A 20256-nucleotide genomic window follows, 5' to 3' on the forward strand; every position below is an offset into this window, starting at 1 on the left:
CAGCAGCAGCAGCTCAAGGATTGAAGGCATCACTCTCTTGTCTTTACCACCCTGCAGCTCAATCACTGCTTGATTCTCTCCCAGTGCCACCAGTGCAAGACCAGTTTCAATCCTAACCCAATTCAGTTCAAACTATCACCAGAGTTTGAGCAATTTGCAGCCAAAATATCCTGGAGTGTCCAACCATTGTCCTGCCCACACTGGGAATGCTCAGCTCCCAAAACAGCTGCAGAGGTAACCACAGAGCCCTGAGTTATTCTAGAATTTAGAAGACACTTTAAGAACTACCAAAACTAAGGAAGAGCTGCTGATGTGAGAAAGTCATTAACAGGTTATTAACAGGAATCAACACATTGGTGCATTTCAGAGCTAACCAGGAACACAGATCCAACCCAGCTTCAGTCTCCTTCCAACTCTCCTGGAGAACTGGAGAATTCCTGTGGAATTCCAGAGTGGAGAAGCAGGTGAAGCTTTGTTTTCCAAGGAGGGGTTTGAAATCTTAGCAGAGTGAGTCCCTGTGACAGTAACAGTGTCACAGACATAAAAGAGTAGCAATTTTGGGGTTTTTTTTTAAATAGATACAACCAAATTGCAGCCAGTGGCTGTAGGGGCAGCACCTTAAACTAACTCAGTCAGAGCCTTCAGCTGTGTCTGTTTTGCCAGGTTTTTAAAGCAAAATGCCTTTTAGACAGCCTGCACAAAGGCTTCCTGGTTTAGATAATAAATTGATGATAAGAGGAAGCAAGAGCAAATCCTACTCATCACACAGTCTGTAAGATCATTACTAGAAGAATCCCCTCAGTAATAACATTTACTGGGCTTCAAGAACCCAGTTTGATCTCCTTACCAGTATAGAACAGAAGTGAATTGGAAATAAAGGAGGAGAGGAAGGAACAGATGACAGGAAAGGTGTTAAAAAGCAAATTACTGAAAGAGGTAGAGCAAAGAGAAGAACAAAAGCCAAAGTGTTTTATTTAAATGAAGAGAGCAATTCTTAGAAATCATCTGTGCTAAAACTTTACCTCGTGCTTTTGTTTCCTGTTTCCCTCCTCCCTCCCCACCCAGCCCAGGCTGCTGGGATCTCCTCACACACGGGATGGGATCCCCATGCTGAGCCACTCCCTGCCCATGAGCAATCCCAGCGTGGAGTCACAGGCTCAGTCACACACAGGAGGATGCTGAGCACCTTCTGTCCCAGCTTATACCCACAGCGTTATGGACATGGTGACACTGAATAACAAAACTTTGTCACGTCCCAAGCCTGGTTTTCCTGCTGGCCTCTTTGAGAATTAAAGCTTTATTCTCTTTATTCCTCAGGAGCATCCATCCCTTCCTGCAAAACTCAATACCCAACACACATCAACACATCAGTGCAGATCAAAGTTGGGTTCAGAGAAATCAGATTGTTAAACCTCTAAAAGTTAAACTGCAAAAACCATTATCAACATGAAAATTTAATGAAGAGAGAAGTCTGCTAGGGAGGGGGTTGCTTTCTATATTTTGCTAATTAAAACCCTCCATAGAGGTGACTTATTTTCTTTATTCAGGATCACTGTATTATAAGATTCAATATGGAATCTTTCTGCAAAGCCAGGTTCAAGATTTTCCTCTGTGAAAAGATTATTTTGTAATTTTTTAAGTCATACTGGTGGAATCCAGAGAAACCCCTGCATTTCTCATGACTACACACACTGCTGGCAGAGCTGAACATAATTCAGGTCACTGACCTTCGGTGAACACAGGCAGGCCTGTTGCTAGCAACATAAAATATAAATACTTACTTAGAAACCAAATTTTTTTATTTATTTACTAGGAAAATTATCCTGAAGTACACATCATGAAATTGGGGTTATTAACATCCTGGAATATAATGGATTTAGACATCTGAACTATGCAAAGCAAGCAGTGATGAGGTTTGATGTAAGACAAACTGAGCAAAAGATTCCTCACAGACACAGATTCAGTGTTTCATTTCAAAAGTGCACAGTGAAATGTGAAGTACAATCAATCCAATTGGAATCCAATTAATAAATCTGACAGGGTGCTCAGTGACTGACAGCTTCCCAGAGGGACAAAGCTGAGGAGTTCCAGAATCATTGTTTAGCCAGCAGCCAGCACATGCAGTGAGAGTGCTTTGTTACCAGGGAAATGCCATGTGTTTAATGTCCAAATTAACACACACCTCAAAGCTGAGCACACCCAAACTCACTGCTGCTCTTGTGACCAACACAGGTGATGATCCATCTAAGGAATAATTCACAAGAATGAAAAGGGGAAAAAGAAAAGGCCATGCTGCACTGAGATCTGCTTTGTGCAACTCAGGTTCACCTGCAAAATCACAGCAGAAAATTAAAAGTAGATTCTGATTCCAGCACTAAAAGCAAATATATCCCTGCCCTTTCTGGGCACCTGCAGGTACCCCACAGCAAGTATATTGAGCACTGAAACACAGGTGAATTAAATTGTCATCAATATCACATCTGTCCTGTCCCCTTCTCCAGCTTTAAGTTCTGTGGGATTCTGGAACACTTATTAACTGAACGTTTTCACTGAAACAGCAACTCCTGTAAGATGACAGAATGAGGAATGGTTTGGGATGGAAGGGACCTTAAAGATCATCCCTGGGCAGGGACACCTTCCACTGTCCCAGGCTGCTCCAAGCCCTGTCCAGGGACACTCCCAGGGATGGGGCAGCCACAGCTCCTCTGGACAAAGCTTTTAAAACTCACCATCTTTAGCTTTTAAAATTCATCATTCAGTAAAAATAAAGTAGCTGTTTTCAGGTGACTCTGTGTATTCTACAGAACCATGAGCAGTCACCTTCTGAAGGCAGCTCACCCTCACACTTGGGGTGCAGCTTTCTCCTTCTTAAACATGGAAAGAGAACGTTCAACATTTGGAAATGGAGCATTTTTTTTTACATCACTGGGGAAAAGACAACAACAAGCTAAACTGAGTTGATAGCAGACTTCCCCAGCACACCCCTCATCCTCCTGAGGAGCTGCAATGTGCACTGGGGAGTTTCCACATCAGGACTTGTGAGATGCTCAACCAAAACATACCCAACCATGATTTTTTTTTTTCTTTTTTTTTGTGTGTGTGCTGCAAATGATTTTTGGAGTTCCACAAAGCACTGGTTCCTCTGGAAAGAAGATGCTGTGAATGACTGGTTCCACTCTCATGCTAAATTTACACCACGTGCTGCAAGGAGCCCTGGGTGAGGTGTGAAAGCAGCTTTGCTGAAATCAGAGTTTCTCACCCAATTTCAGACCTGGCACAGGCAGAACTGCAGTTGCAGCAGAGCAGGGATTTCTTCCAACAGCAGCAGAACTGAAGCAGCCTCAGCCCTTGCCACTGCTGCAATGGGACAGGGGCACTCAGCAAACTGCACTGGGAAAATCCAAGGAAAATCCATGATTATTAATCCCAGTTCAGTCCTCTAAACTGGGCCACTGCAGATGTGCAGGCCAGTGGTGCTGCCAAAATACCCTCAAATGCACCTAAAATACAACCAAGGGTGATTTTATCACCCATAGAGCAGAGGTGTCACACCAGGATTAATTCAGAAATACTTGATTTGTAACACACCATTTGTTTATAATATACAATTTTTACAGTCTGTTCATGAAATGCATCACTTCTAAACATGTACTGCTTCCCAGGTGTCTGAAGGAACTGAAATTGTAAATTTATAACTGACCCATCCAGCCAGAGAAGTCAGGATTTGTTTTTTTAAATATTCATTAATTCATGTGAAGCCCAGAATAAAACCTGTGGTTTTAGGAAGAATTAAACTGGCACAGTGGAGGGGAGAGGAGGGGAAGAAAAGCCCCACAATAAAGACTGAAATACTTGAGATTTTTTAGATAATTTGCATCTGATGCTTTTGATACTTACTCACTGACTAAAAATATTAATTTTAGAAGCACAAACTTCAAATATTTTCAGTCCACTGACCTTATAAGGAACCTCCAATTACAGGAAGGAGTGGCTCTTTTTTCCACCCACTTAATAGAGTCAGACAAAAGTCAAACCACTGGATTTGCATTCCCCTCCCTCCACCAAACAAAAGGCAAAGACAGCTGGAATTGCCCATCCCCTGCAATATCAGCAGCATGGGAATAAATTCATATTCCAAAGTGGAAGCTACATGAGGGTTGGCCATTATTCCAGAGGAATATAAAATGTCTTGCAGAGCTGAGATTTTCCTGCAGGTATTTTTTTTCCTATTGATGTCCTCAACAAGGCCAATCATTCCAGGTACAAAAACTGTTTCTGTTCCTTGTGGTTGGGAAAAGAACTTGAGAAATGCAAAGCCAAACATGCCCTGCATTCATCACTTCAGAACTTCAGACCCAGAAGTCTCAAGGGAGCACAACCTTCCTACTTCTCCCTGAATTTCTGAGCCATAAAAGAAGAAGAATTACAGGAACACCTAAAGCTGCCTCAAGTTTCCACAGAACGTGGCCAAACCACTCAATTTACAGATTTTTAGTACAACCTTGATATTACTACAGCTGATTGTTCTTCCATTCAGTAGTCACTATTAGCACTTCCATTTTTTGTTGTATTCTTTATTTACAAACTGAGCTCTCTCAGAGATCTGGCAAGGGAGGGGACTCAGGTGCAGCCACCTGAACTTTTTCATTCAGGAGTAGAGCTGGAAAAATCAAAATCAACCTTACTCAGACCACAACACACAGAAATACTTTATATATGTATGAAGAGTCTGTGCAGCTGCTATCCCATGTTTAAATGAAATAAAATTACTTCTCCAGCTCCATTTTGGCAGAAGAAGTTCTGGCATTGTTCTCAAAGATTTAAAGTTACTTATTTCCAATGTAGATGTTTGTTGTCCTGGTACAGCAGCACCTTTAATCTTGAAAGTTTCCAAAGTATTTTAATACATGGAGATATGCACAGATTTAGTCTCTCAAATTAAAAAAAAAACAAACAAAAGCCACAATAAAATAACCAAATGCACAAAACCAATCACACCAAGGTGTAACTGCTGGCTGCCTCTGTATAGAAATGGTGCTAATTCATAAGATTTTGGGTTAGTGGATTTTTTTTTAGCCATATATATAGGTTTGTGAACATTTTAAAGTACTTTTTGGACCATTACAAACACACCAGGAACTGCTGTTTAAATGCTGTCCCACTGACAACTGCAATGCCACCACCTTTCATTATTCAGATCTGGACTGGACAGACATAGCTGGGTCCTCTCCAACTGCTCTTCCAGCTCCTTTTAACCTGGAAAACACCACAGCAGCTCCAGATATGTCAGGATAGAAGCACCAGGTTTAAAATCCTTGCTCAACTCACTTTGAAACAGCAGTTCCTATGAAGTTCATCAGCTTTGAAAACTGACAGTGGTCAGGTTCAGGCTCCAAGACAATCAGATGCATTCAACTCCATGGGAATAAACAGAATTATTTCATTAAAATCATTTGAGGCTGAAGTTTCCCAAAAGCCCAAGGTGATGCTGCTCTGGCTGCTGCTCCCAGAGCCCTTCCTGAGGCACCCCTGGCACTGCCCAGCCCTGGCCACACCTTCCTGCTGGCTCTGCACAGCCCCACAGCTCAGCCTGACTGACACTCCTGCCATTCTTGGCTTGGAAGGGACCTGAAAGCTCCTCCAGAGCCATGGCAGGGACACCTCCCACTGTCCCATTGCTCCAGCCCCAGTGTCCAACCTGGAACTGAACATTCCAGGGATCCAGGGGCAGCCACAGCAAATCTGGGAATTCCATCCCAGTCACTCCCAGGGAATTCCTAATTCCCAATATCCCATCAAATCCTACTCTGAAGCCACTCCCTGTGCCCTGTCCCTCCCTGCCTTGTCCCCAGTCCCTCTCCAGCTCTCCTGGATCCCTTCAGGCCCTGCCAGGGGCTCTGAGCTCTCCCTCCAGCTTCTCTCCTGCAGCCCCAGGTCCCAGAGCAGAGGGGCTCAGACCATCTTCATCCCTCCTCTGGGTTCCCTCCAGCAGCTCCACACCCTGATGCTGGGGGTCCCCAGAGCTGGAAGCAGCATTCCAGGTGGGATCTCACAAGAGCAGAGGGGGAGATTGGCTGTACATGAAAGACATGAATAAATAAAGCTCCCACATTTTCCTCACACTGTTCATTCCAAGCCCTTCCATTTCTCAGAACACACATCCCTGTCAGCTCCAAACGTTTTTCACTAAATATGAATCATCCCTGGGATAATATTTGTTAAGTTGCCATCATTCAGGATGGGTTTATGTTCCATCTGTAGCACATTTGCCATGGCCTTATTCCCCGGGTAAGGAACCGCTGACCTAGAAAACTCTCACTGAAGAAAGAGATAAACTAACCAACTTCAGGAAATTCTCCTATCATCTGGGGATGGAGTCAAAACACCTTTCACAGACTCACAATTCCAAGGTCTTGTTGCATTATCTTTTCAGCCTCCATCCATCCCTGCTGTTAAGCATAATATTAAAGCAAATCTTGGTATATCCCAAGGTATACTGGGATACAGGCAGGGGGAGGTAATAAGCTGCAAATTCCTCCTTTTTAAGTGGTATTATAATCCAGAGGAGTAATTCAGGCATCCTATCCAAGTGATAAAAGCATGAGGATGCAAGGGAGAAAAGCCAGTACAGACACTGGGTGCATTTCTTGTCACACTGAATAGAGATTTCATCAAACATTTACCCCCAAAAATACAGTTACTGGTAGCTCATTGGAGAATCCAGAATATTGGTTCTCCTAGACAAAGCCACTGTCTTCAATGTTAAAAAAATAAGATTAGAATGTACTAATTATAATCTGATATGCACCTAAATTTCTTAGTTGATGAATTCCTCATCAAGCCTTCATCCACATATGGATACCAAAAAAGAATTCATCATTTATAAAGCCTTCAATGACCAAAAAAAGCCATGACACTCTTTCAAGTGAACTGATTGCCAATCACCCCCAGAAGTTTATTACCTCCTGCTTATTAATATGGAAAACAATGATTTTCTGAGCTTCAGGAATCCAACAAGAGGTCATGGTAAGACTATACAATTTTTATTAAATAACAGTATCTCTGTCAGAATCAGAAGTTGATAAGGGGCTTACCAGAGAAATTTGGTTTCCTGTAGCACTTTTTTCTCTGATAAAAATTCCTAAAATGGTACTAATAAGGCAGGTTGTAGGAAGGAAATGAAGATTAATTGAAGAAAAAAAAAAAAAAAAAAAAAAAAAAGGCACTCAAATCCTGTCCTTACAGCACTCCAAAGAGCACTCAGGATCACCAAGTCCAAAGTATCCAGGAAATAAAAAAGGAAAGAAAACTTTTAGTGTCCCAGTGAAGTTCACACTCCCAAGAATAGCTTGGGATGGATGGAAATACTCCAAAACAAAGGCACATTTCCAGCAGATCTTTTCTTTACTTTTGCACTAAGGATACTGAGCTGGTGTATTCCATGGAGTGATGTGCTGTGCTTTTTAGGAAAGAGCACATGGAAAAAGGGAACTTTTGATCCTGTTCCCATAGCTGAACAGGTGTGCTCTGACACACTCCAGGGGATGCCCAGGGGGGTTTGCAGTGCCCATCCCTGCAGGTGGCACCTGGAGGTGGCACTCAGAGCTCTGGGTGGGGACAAGGTGGGCACAGCTGGGACTGCCTGGGCTGGGAGGGCTTTCCCAACCATTTTCCAAATTATTCTGTAATTCTCTGATCCAGCAGCCATGGCCTGGAACTTGCCCTGTTTTGCTCAGACATTTTTATCTGGAATATTTCACGGACAGTCAACACAAAGCAACTCAGGGAAAAGAGAAATTTAGGGGAAATTCAGGAAAAGTGCCATGGGATACCAAAGAAGGGGATGGAAGGGGGAAGACAAGCACCAAACACCAGAGCAGCTACAGAATTCTGTGCCTAAGGAAAAACAACTACTCCTGAACTGAGCAGTGCCACGTTGTTCAGCACAAGACAGATCTTCAGCTGTGAAACAAAACACAGGATGGACAGAGTTCACTGGAAAACTGCTCAAAGGGATTAAGAAAATTAAGAAAGAAAATCATCAGACAAGCTGCAAGTCACCAGAGATGCAGCATTTATGAGCAGTAATTTTATTTACTAACTAAGAGGGAACCACTGAACATCTCTGAAGACAACCATTGTAATTCACACTCACTTATGTTTATTGTTATAGAAGAATTCCAAAGATGTTGTCAATCCCATTTGGCATGGAGAAAGCAGGTCTTGCTGGGTACTTCCCATGCTCCTGTCCACCCAAAAACTCAGAGAAGCAAAGGGCATGGGCAGAAAAATTCCACTGCATTTTTCCTGCTATAAAGAGCAAGTGTATAGCCCAATTTTCCAGTTTTATTTGAAGTTACTTTGAATTGTTAAAATATGGATGGACATTCTAATGGATGGATTCAGATATTACAGCACTTCACTCTACTTTCTCAACTAACAGGTAAATAATGATCAACAAGATTTAAATAATTTGGGCTAAAATATTGTATTTCTGAATACATGGAGGTGAAACTGTTCACCTATTTAAGAGGACAAGCAAGCATGGAATTTCCAAAAAAGTCTGGGCTGGTTTTTAACATAACTGGCCCAGCTGGTGATTGTATGGAACAGAAATATTTTATATGTCTCCTTTGTAGAACAGGAATTAAGAAACAAAGCATCTTTACTGCACAGTTCAGCATCTGGTATCAGTAGGTTCTGCTCACAGCTTACACAGTGCAAATACCTTTTCTCAGAAGTTAACTTGGGGAACTTCAATTCATCTTTCAGTTTGTCCAAAATGGAAAAATACGTTTTGTGTGTGCATGTCTATCTTAAGGCAATACAGAATTCAAGTGAAAATTCAAAAGTGAATGAGAAAGAGAAGAAACCTGTTGTATTGGTTTGTGGTCATGTTTTGGGGGGGATGCACAGAAAACTGCAAATCTGGAGTTTCTTAAGAGGTTTTAGTGTTTAAAATGGGGATTTTTTTTTTCCTATTGGGGAAGAGAAATGAGAAAGAATAAGCTACAGAGCACATTACAGTAAGAGAGATGCTGGCAATGACCTGGGAGAAAAAGGGCAGAAGCAGAAGTTAGAAAATTGTTAAAAAGGTGAGGAAAAACTCGAGGAGGAGCAGAAGGGAAAAGAAAACAAGAAAAGAGGAAGAAAAAGAAAGAAAAAAAAAAAAAAAAGAAAAAGAAGAGAAGCATGAGGAGAGCTGGACCAGAAGTGATTCCCAAGTGAAGGCTGTGCTGGGATTCACACATCCGAGCAGGAACAAGCACAGAGCTCCAAGTTTGAGACAGAAAAGTCACAGAGGCAGAGAGGACAGAGACTGACAGAGGATGATTTACCAGAGGAGGGGTGGCAAGAATTGCTGGGAATGGTGCTCTCCATGCAGTGCCAGTGCTGCCAGAGGCTGTCTCTGCTCACAGCCCATCCCACGTTGGACCCGAGCTGCTGCAGCGTAACCCGATTCCCACACACACCCCGATAGAAAATATAAAATAAATTCTTGACTTCAGCCAACTCACCCTGCAAGCCTGATTCACTGCAGGGCTGACAAACAGCTGTGCCAGCACAAAGCAGGTGGGAGCTGCTCAAGGGGTCACTGCCTTCAAAGAACTCCTGCTTGCACTCTTTGCCTCAGCACAACTCTTCCAACAATTTCCCTCCAAGTGTTTTCCTGTGCAGGAACTTCCCATCAGTTTGTCAACACTTGGAATATCATTAAATTAATGTTGGCCCTCACCTCTCCTAGATGAAACACAAAACCAATTCTTTCTTTTCATCTTGATGCTTCTTTTGTGTCAATTATTTCAAATTGGGCATAGGTACAGGTTTGGGGAGAGTAAGGTCATTTTCACCAGCTCCAGGAAAACATGGACACATCTGGGTGGGTGGAAGGAAAAAGGGAGAAAATCAATGTTGCTTGTGTTTTTCTCTGAATATCCTGTTCTTGCTGTGCTGCCCTTCAGCACCCTCTCAGCACTGCAATTATGTACCAGCCTATGGCCTTATCTCATTCTAGAAGACTGATCTGGATGAAAAAGAGATAATGAAGTCTTCTCAATTTTCACCCAAAGACCAACAATTCCAAGCTTTATTCCCCAGCACCAGTTACTCTGCTCCCCTCCACTGCCAGAACTCCCAGCAGTGTCTCAGACTCTGTCACAAGTTTGGACAGCTGAAACTAGAACACATTATTTTTAAATAGTTTAATTTAAAACATTTAACTAATTTTCCCTCTAAAATCCAAGCAAACTCAAGCACAGAAAAAGGTGGGTCACACACCCAGTGGACAGAGCACAGGTAACTCTGTGTTCCCCAAACTGGTCACTCCTTAAGGCCTCCTCCCCTTTCCATGTGAAACAACTTGTATAAACTCCAAATCCATTGAAATTCACATATATCCATTGCACAGATGCTTCTCATGTGCACCAGGAGGAGAGCACACAAAAAAAAACCCCACTCAGTCCATCCAGCTATCCCAAAATGATACCATTTTCTGAAATACCCCACCACTTTGCCCAAAATTGAGGTATCTGCATGAAATGGGAAAAGAGGTTGCAAAATAAAAATCAGCTTTTTTTTTTATTTTTTAAAGACAAACTCCATTTGGTAAAAATTAGTTCAAACCCTCATTCCCTCAAATTTCCAAGCAAATCCTAAATTCCTTGAGCAGACCTCTGTGTGGATGTGCTGAGTCACTCTCCAACCTTAAGAGGCTGTTTCTCCAAGTTACAGAGCACTCAGAATACAAACTCCAGGCAAATGAAACTGCAAGTGCAAAGAGCATCCTGCTATTAAAGCAGCAGAGACAGAAACCCTTCAGCTCAGCTCCACCCTGCACCACCAGTGACTCTGGGACTTCACCAGTGACTCTGGGACTTCACCAGTGACTCTGGGACTTCACCAGTGACTCTGGGTGCTCACCAGGTGACTCTGGGTGCTCACCAGGTGACTCTGGGTGCTCACCAGGTGATTTTGGGCACTCACCAAGTAACTATGGGCACTGACCAGATGATTTTGGGCACTGACTAGGTGATTTTGGGCACTGACCAGGTGACTTTGGGTGCTCACAGGTAATTCTGGGCACTCACCAAGTAACTTTGGGCACTCATAGGTGATTTTGGGCACTGACCAGGTGACTTTGGGCACTGATCAGGTGATTTTGGGCACTGATCAGGTGATTTTGGGTGCTCACCAGGTGACTTTGGGGGCTCACAGGTAATTTTGGGCACTCACCAAGTAACTTTGGGCACTCATAGGTGACTTTGGGCACTGACCAGGTGATTTTGGGTGCTCACTAAGTGACTTTGGGCACTCACTGGGTAATTTTGGGCACTCATTGGGTGATTTTGGGCACTGACCAGGTGACTTTGGGCATCCACCAAATGATTTTGGGCACTGACCAGGTGATTTTGGACACCCACCAAATAATTTTGGGCACTCACCAGTGACTCTGGGCACTGACCAGGTGATTTTGGGCACTCACCAAGTAACTTTGGGCACTGACCAGGTGATTTTGGGTGCTCACCAGGTGACTCTGGGCACTCACTGGGTGATTCTGGGCATTTATTGGGTGATTTTGGGCACTTATTGGGTGATTTTGGGCACTCACCAGGTGATTTTGGGCACTCACAGGGTGACTCTAGGCTATCATTTCACTTTTTGGCTTTCACTCCTTGCTGGAGAGCATCAGGAAGTTCTTGATCTCATGCTGTGTGCATGGAAAGCACACAAAGCTCTACAAGCTGCCAGAGATCCCTGAATTCCCTCCCTTCATCCCAAAATCCAGGAGCACAGTGCCTTAGGTCAGGCTGTCAAAAGGATACAGAAAATTTGGTTTTTCTGTATGTTAGATCACAATACTGAAAAACTTTCATGGGACACTGAAAAAAACCATTAAAATTTATTTGATTCAGATATTAAAATGTGTCATGAGAAAGTCTCAAATCTAAAAGCAAGTGCAGGGTCTGGACAGTGATAAATTAAAAAATTAAATTTCTATATTTATATATTTACTCCATAATAAAAGATACTTCAGACCACCAAAAGCAAGAGAGAATCCTCCCATTTTTATCAGTGCCTGAGTGCTTGACTTAGTTTGGGAATTTTGATGGAAATAATGAATAAAGTTGAGTGTAACTCCACAGAGACAGGCAAGACTGAAATGTTGGGAGGGAGATCATTCTTCCAACCTCTGCAATATAATCCAGACCTGTTTTCTCAAGTACATCAAGGAAGTTTATGTATTTGGCACTGTCAGGTTGGGGGTTCAGAGGTTTCAGAACACACATAATGACTAAAACAAAACTTAGAAATTGCATTCTGGGCCCACTCTGTGATTGCTGAAAATGTATCTTGAGTTTCAACCTCACCTCAAACCACAGCCCTCAGATTCTTTTGTTTCATGCAAACAAAAATCATGCAAAGATGAAAATTAAAGATTTGTTTTTTAAAGTAGCAGTGGTCCAGAGGAAGAAAAAAACAGCAAAACAGTTAAAGAAACCTGTATCAAAAAATACCAGGGGACTTTTTTCCAAATATAGGAGTTTGACCATTAAATTCTTCATCCCATATTCAAAGTCTTGTATAGAAATAATCACATTCTCACATTTCAATAACATTAGGTAGGAACTACAAGACTCAAAATTTTAACAAAAGAGTGAGGCCATCACAGAATATTGGGTTATACAATGCAGGTTTAGGATTATATTTCTGAGGTAGAAAAAAACAGTGATAAATATCTAAAAAATGAGGAATGACATGAGGAAGGTCAGTTATGTCCCCCCACTCTCTTAGCAGATTTTGGAAACACACATTGAAGGACAGCAAAAATAAACTGAGGAAATCTTTGTCACACACACACAAAAATATTGGCTGATCTCAATCAGAACAGGTTCCTGATTTAAAAAAAAAAAAAGAAATAAGAACTAAAAGTATTGCACTGGACAGAAAAGGGGGAATAAAAGAAAGGAAAAAAAAAAACCAAGACAGAAAACCACCTGTGCCTCAGAACATGAACCTACCATGAACTTCTCAGTACCAGGAGGAGATTTAATGACATGAATATTCCAATGTGGTGTTTCCTTCATGTTCAGATTTTTGAAAAGCATTTAGAGCTGACTGGGATTGGGGTTTGTGCTGTGGAATCAAAGCCCCACAGAGCCAGGGCCCAGCCTGCCCAGAGGTCACTGCTCATCTCCCTCTGGTGTTCCCAAAGCTGGCAGCAGCCCTCAGAAAATGTCACTTTGTCACATCTGGACATTCCCTCCTGCTCGGTGGGGCTGTGGCACTCCATCTTTTACATTTCACTTCATTAGAACAGCAGTTAAACTGAAACAGGCTTGGAAATCATCTGTTCCATTGAAGTGGCATTTTTTGTAAGTTTTGCAGGAGGGGGTGATTTCAAGATGCAACATTGGAACTTTTTGGACTGTAAAGAGAATTTGTTTTCTCATTTCTTGAAATAACTGGGTGCTGATTAAGAACATCCAGCAGAAAACTGGATTAAACACTTGCTTTATGCAGGTGTAATACAACCATTATACAATAGTTATACAACTCTTTCTTTGCATAATAAGAAGAGGAAAAAAGTGGGGTTTTTAAACTAGGCTTCAGAAGAGAGAACTTGATAACACCACAACCTGGCCAACTGGTTTTCCTTGCTTCATTGGCTTCTGCAATTAATTAAATGGAAATATTCTAGCAAAAACTTGGGTTTGGGTTTGCTGTGTGGCAGTAATCAAGTAAATGGGCATTAGGTACCTTCAAACCTACTTGGAGAAATCTGGGTCCAATTCTAATGGTTCCTTAGAGGAAAAAGGCATTTCTGGTGCCCATCACATGGAGCAAAGTGCTCTGGACTCCAGAGAGACCCAAAGCAGTCAGAGCTGTCAAGAAGCACCAAGGAAGGCAGTGCAGAGCCTGGGCTCCATCTGTCTCCACCTGTACTCCTGGATTTCTCAAGGTTTCAACACAAAGCTCATAAAGTTTTAAAATGTCCATGCTGTGAACATGACTCTGGTTAATTTAACTCCACAGAGATACATAAATGAATGTTGTGATGGGTCAGAGAATGTTGTGCAAGGCTCACATGGACACTGCAAAGCACAGCTGAGAACATCCCCAGATCAACCCCACAAGGACAAAGGATCAACCTTCCTGAAGGGCCAGAGCAGAGAAATGATTCTCATTCACACCTCCAGATTAGGAGTTTCAGACCTTCTATCATTAGCCTTTGTACAACAGACTATCAAATTACAATAATTATCATAACTCACAACCTTTTTATGCACAGAAGAAAACCCAAACCACAAACACAAGGATTTCCCCAAGGCTGTCCTAGAAATTCTGCAGAGCAGCACCTGAGGAATGGACAGGGATCTCCCAGTCAGGAAATCTGACACAGAAAGAAACAATACTTACTCCATGTTGTAAACACAAACCAAAACAGAAATCAGATCCTGAGAAAGATCTCTCATTAATACAACACAAACTCAGGCAATTCTTAATTGTCCTTATAAAAACTTTAAGTCTCTTATACTCTTTTCACTCAGACTCCAACTGACACATTTGTGATGCTGCCTCTAGTAGAGATAGTTCACAAAAGACATCAATTCACTTCAAATTTAAGCTTTATAATTAAATTTATAATTAATAAATCTCAATAATAATAAGACACCACAGAAGTCTGAGGAGCTGCAAGAGTCATTCCAAGTGAAGCTGTAGTAACTGGGTAGTTGCAGGGTAGTTACTATTACCCAGAGCTGCACCTACTACTGCCTCTGATTTTGGGGCAAAGAGCCAGGAAAGTTTGGAGCCTTTGGTTAGAGCTTGACTTCAGCCAGAGTTTAACAGACAGAGCCAGTGGGAGCCACAGCACCCTCAGCAAGGGACAAGGGGCAGCCACTGTGTGGGGCTGTGAGGAGCTCAAGGAGTCAAGGCCAGGAGCCAAAGGGCTGCAGCTGGCACAGGGAATCCCAAGCACATCCAGGCTGGCTGGGGCATGGATGGAGAGCAGCCCTGGGAGCAGCACTGGGGCTGCTGCTTGCTGAGAAGCTCAGTGTGTTCTTAACTCAGAACCCATCATGTGCTAGGCTGGGAAAGAGAGAATTCTGTCCCTGTGACCCCACCTGCAGAGCTGCCCCAGCCCTGGAGCTGCTGCAGAGCCCAGAGGAGGCAGCAGGATGAGCAGAGGATGGAGCAGCTCTGCTGGCAGGAAAGGCTGGCACAGCTGGGATTGTTCACCTGCACAGGAGAAGCTTTGGCTGAGCTCAGTGTGGCCTTGCAGGGCCTGAAGGAGCTGCAGGAAACATGGAGAGAGACAATTCCCAAGGGATGGAGGGACAGACACAGGGAATGGAGGGACAGACACAGGGAATGGAGGGACAGACACAGGGAATGGAGGGACAGGACACAGGGAATGGAGGGACAGACACAGGGAATGGAGGGACAGACACAGGGAATGGAGGGACAGACACAGGGAATGGAGGGACAGACACAGGGAATGGAGGGACAGACACAGGGAATGGAGGGACAGGACACAGGGAATGGAGGGACAGGACACAGGGAATGGAGGGACAGGACACAGGGAATGGAGGGACAGACACAGGGAATGGAGGGACAGACACAGGGAATGGAGGGACAGACACAGGGAGTGGAGGGACAGACACAGGGAATGGAGGGACAGACACAGGGAATGGAGGGACAGACACAGGGAATGGCTTCAGACTAGGTTTTGATGGGATACTGAGCAGGAATTGTGCCCTGGGAGGGTGGGCAGGGCTGGCACAGGGTGGCTGCCCCTGGATCCCTGGCAGTGCCCCAGGCCAGGTTGGAGCAGCCTGGGACAGTGGGAGGTGTCCCTGCCATGGCAGGGGTGGCACTGGATGGGCTTTAAGGCCCCTTCTAACCCAAACCATTCTGTGATTGCATGAAAAATCTGATTTTATTAGGAAGACAGAGATCCATAGGTACAATCACACACAGATCCAGCATTTGCAGGAATGCTCCTTTTCCTGCCCAGGGCCTGCCACAACAATCTCAGTTCTGAAGGCACACTCTGACATTGACAGAAAGTCACCCTGAGTACAAGAGCACACAATTCTAAGCTTAGGAACATCTGATGATGGTGAAAAATGTGCATTAAGCTGTTATTCCACAACACTGACCCAGTGTTTTGTCATATTTCTGAGTAACCTGTATAGAAAAGAAAACTACCAAGATCTCCTAACATTAACAAAGAAATCAATGTATTTCAAACACTAACTCTGGCACAGCATTACATTAATGCTTAATTATCCACAAGTTGGAAAGAATAACAATAAAGAAGCCAAAATCAGACATGATCCTGGAAAGTTACTGAGCTTCCAGTATCAATCAGAGTTTGAAAGAGTGCATGGAAGCTGATTTGGCTGGGACCACACACACCCCCTCTATGTATTTAATTTCTAAGTCCTGTTAAAACTACATTTAAAAAGAAGAATATATGTGGTTATACAGCTGTAAGTAGAGAAAAAGCTGTAGCTACAACCAGACAGGGCAGAGATCAGTGTGAGGGAACTCACAGTGACCAGAAGTACCAACACATTCACTTCCCTGACAACATTTCTCTCCACTTTTAATCTCTTCTTTGAGTTTTAACTCAAACTGATACCAGGGGCACAAAATTGCTCCCTCTACAGAGGAGATGCTGGATGTCCCAACAGGACCACAGTAAATGAGTTATTAGCAATTTATGGAGTTCACAGAAGCACAAATCATGAGCTGAACACCTACAGAGAAAGGGGATTTGGAATAAAATGTGTTTGCAGTCAGGAAACCACAAAACCAGTGAACAACAGGTTTTTGGGACACTAGGTTTTGAAAGTTTCACTGGCAAGTTCAATTTAATCATTAAAATTATTTACTTATGCTTTTGTGAACTAGTCATCCTACTAGTTTGACTTTTTTTTCCAATAACTCAACAAAATTCAGTCTAATTTTTTTTCCCATTATTTTTGAAGGAATGATTCTGCCATCAGAAATTAATTTATACATTTCCATCCCTCTCTTATTTCACCATCCAAACAGTTACTAAAAAGAAAGAGGAAACTTTTCAACACAAAGAGGTATTAATGTATTATTAACTATTCCTTTAACTGACTCACAACACAGTCTATTTTTATTTGCCTCTGGGGGAAAAGGAAAGAGGGGGAAAAAAAAGAATACTAGGAGGCTTTGGAACTTTATGTAACATCAATTGAAAGCTTGGTCTCTCACAGCTGGAACAAAACTGACACTTAATTGTACTTTCATTTACTCAGTTTCACTTTCAGGTACTTGGTACCACCCTGACCCTGGAAACTTTGCATGGAGAATATTTACAAATAGGTGTCAGCTCGTGGTGGGTCAGTTCCAGAACCATTTGCCTGCTTTTCCAAAATTCAGAGCTGGGATTTCAGTGATTTTTCTGTTTTCATACAGCACCAGAGTTTTCCCACTGTGTGGATGAAGGCAGAGCTGACTGGGAATTGTCTCCCACATTTCCCTGGCCCTTCAGTGGGGATTCTCCCTGAAAATCAGCAGGACAGGACATTTTGGAAGAATTAAGCAGATGATAAAGTCAATGCTATTCAAAGTGAGCCATACCAGAGCCCTGTTCTAAAGAATGAAATCCATTGGTACCAGCAAAAGCAGTCCAGTTATTTTTCCAGTCATTCAGATGCAGAATTTTACCTTCCTTCCCCAAAAGAGGAAAAGATGGACAAAACAATGGATAATCACTGCAATTCTATTGGTATATTGTGTCACCTTGAAGAGCCAGCACTGGAGAACTCCACATATGGAAAATGTCTTTGTGGAAGTAACAATTCCTCATTTTCCAAAGTTTCTCTGGTGTTTTTAAGCCATCCAAAAACTACAGTTCCCATAAACCTCCTCTTGAAGGACCCATGGAGGTGAGGAAGGAAAGGGAGAGCAATTCCCCTTCTCCTGATTAATTCTTTCTCCCCCTCAGAAGCTCACAAGAAAAGCAGTTCACTCAAAGAAATTTTTGGTATTATTTCAAATAGTCTTAAGAACAAAAAAAAAAAACTCTCACTGCATAAACATCAGAGTCTGAGCAGACAGAAAGTTGTTACATAATTTTTGTGGAAATGTATTTCTTACCAACCTCTTAGTAAAGAAAAGATGAAACTGTAAACTCAACAAATAATGTATTGTACTCAGTTATAAAGACAAAAGCAGCAGTTCTCTGTAAATAATCCTATTCTACAACAACAGAACTATTTACAGAAGGATTTCTGAAGTTATACAACTCCCATCACATAAAGATATCAGAAAGTTTTGTACTTCAATGTGGAGAACAGCTTTCCAAATGGCATTCAAAATGACCATGGAAAGACTTAACAGATCCTAGGCTGCAATTCTCACTCAAAAACACAAACTGTCACCACAACTTCCAACCTGCACCCCAGAGCCAGGCTTAAAAACACCTGACATGAACAGGTTTTAAGAGGAATTCCCAAAAGGTGATCTAATTAGAGCAACAAAAAGTGCTTTTTTTGGTAGCAGTAGGTTTTAGCCTTCAAATCAGCAGCCATGTGAGCTCAGATGAAGCTGGGAAGTGCCTGCATGGCAAATCAAGGCTCTGTTTTGGTGTGTTTATTCTTTTCACATACCATCTGAGCAGGTGGTCCAGTTTCAAACATGACTTTAAGATGTGGCACATGTAAGCAAGTCTGTCCTAATTAAATGTCACTTGAAAAGCTCGGCCAAGGCACAGTTTTTTCCCGGACACCGATGGCGTTCTGCTACTTTGTTTAAACTATCGACCAGTTTGCTGACCAGACTTGCAAAGGGGATCCATCCATTCCCGGGGAGTCCCTCCTTGTTCCACACCAGCAAGGGAATCCTGCCCATAAATCGGCAGGGAAAGGGAGAACTCTTGGCTGCTACCAGGTAAAATTATCCTTGTCACTGTCCAGCGGCGGGGGAGGGGATGCCAATGACAAATCCTAAATTCACCCGAGTATTGATGCAGGAACTGTAACACTCGCTGCTGCTGTAACCAGCCCTACCTGAGAGCCTGAAACAATATCAAACTCTTGACCTATTGCCCTGCTGGCTTAAGAAAACCCCGCTGGCTTTTCAATTTTGAACAAGATCTACTTGCTTCACCCAAGGAATATTCCAAAGCCATGAATTCAACTCAATGAGCTTCATAAACTTGGATGGAATTTTTAATTCACAGCAGAAAATGTAAATTTAACACTTCACACACATATTCTACTTCAGACTGCAAATAAAAAGTCTAGTTCTAAATAATTCATGTAAACCAAAAACACGAAGCGTAGCCTACAAAAGTATCTATATATACACACGCCAAATATATATAGATAATAGTTAACAAATACTAGCTCAGAGTTATTTTCAGTGTTATTATTCTAATTCTATAAAGTATAATTAATTTTCCAAAAATATCCAACCTATAGAGGTTGGGGGGAGGGGGGCGTGGAGAAAGAAACAAGTTTACCAAAACTTTTTAGGGTTACAGACTATTCCAAGGAGGGAAGTTAAATTCTGCTTGGTTACAGGCAGAGAATTAAATACTACCTGAAACTAAATGTTTGCTAATTAATCACCAGATATCATCTATGTGTTCTTCAAATTCACACACCATTCTTGAGGAAAAGGTAAGGAAGTTGCAAGAAGATAATAAAAAAAAAAAAAAAAAGTTGTTAACTTGTACAAATCTAGGCCCCCATGAAACTCCATCCACCTCAGTGGCAAAAGTTAACAGCACACTCTCATTCGGATTCAACCAGGATGGTTGTCAAAAAACACAACTGTCGATTTATTTTGGAGTCGGTTATTTTGTCTTTGTTGATTTTAAATAACAATAAATGTTTATTTCCCCCGATAGCTGCGGAGTAACAGGAGAACTAAGTAACAGCAGCAATACAGAGACGTGATCAAAGAACCCCTGGTCTTTGGACTGGCTAAACCCAAAACTTCAAAGCCGACTGAGATTCAAAACCACGCCAATTTCTAAATTTCGAATTCCAGGAGTTTTAAATGCGTTTTGTGAGCCGGCGGCGGCGGGAGGGAACTGTGGCCAGTCGAGAGGAGCACCCAGTGCAGCCGAGGAGAGCCCCAATCCCCCCAGCAACACAAAGCTGAACGCCTGGAAGGCTGCGGCCAGCTACTAAAATATGGAATCGGGGAATCATTCATGATGGAGAAGACCTCCGAGATCATCGAGTCCAACCTTGTCAAGCAGCC

The 20256-nt window shown here is 42.6% G+C and overlaps 1 protein-coding gene across 2 annotated transcripts in view; it reads right to left on the reverse strand.

Annotated features, from left to right (window-relative positions):
* Window positions 1-20256, reverse strand: part of DYRK1A (dual specificity tyrosine phosphorylation regulated kinase 1A) — a 69027-nt gene that overhangs the window by 47585 nt on the left and 1186 nt on the right. The window lies entirely within an intron of this gene.

This window comes from Erithacus rubecula (genome assembly GCF_903797595.1).
Source record: "Erithacus rubecula genome assembly, chromosome: 1".
NCBI classification, from domain to species: Eukaryota; Metazoa; Chordata; class Aves; order Passeriformes; family Muscicapidae; genus Erithacus; species Erithacus rubecula.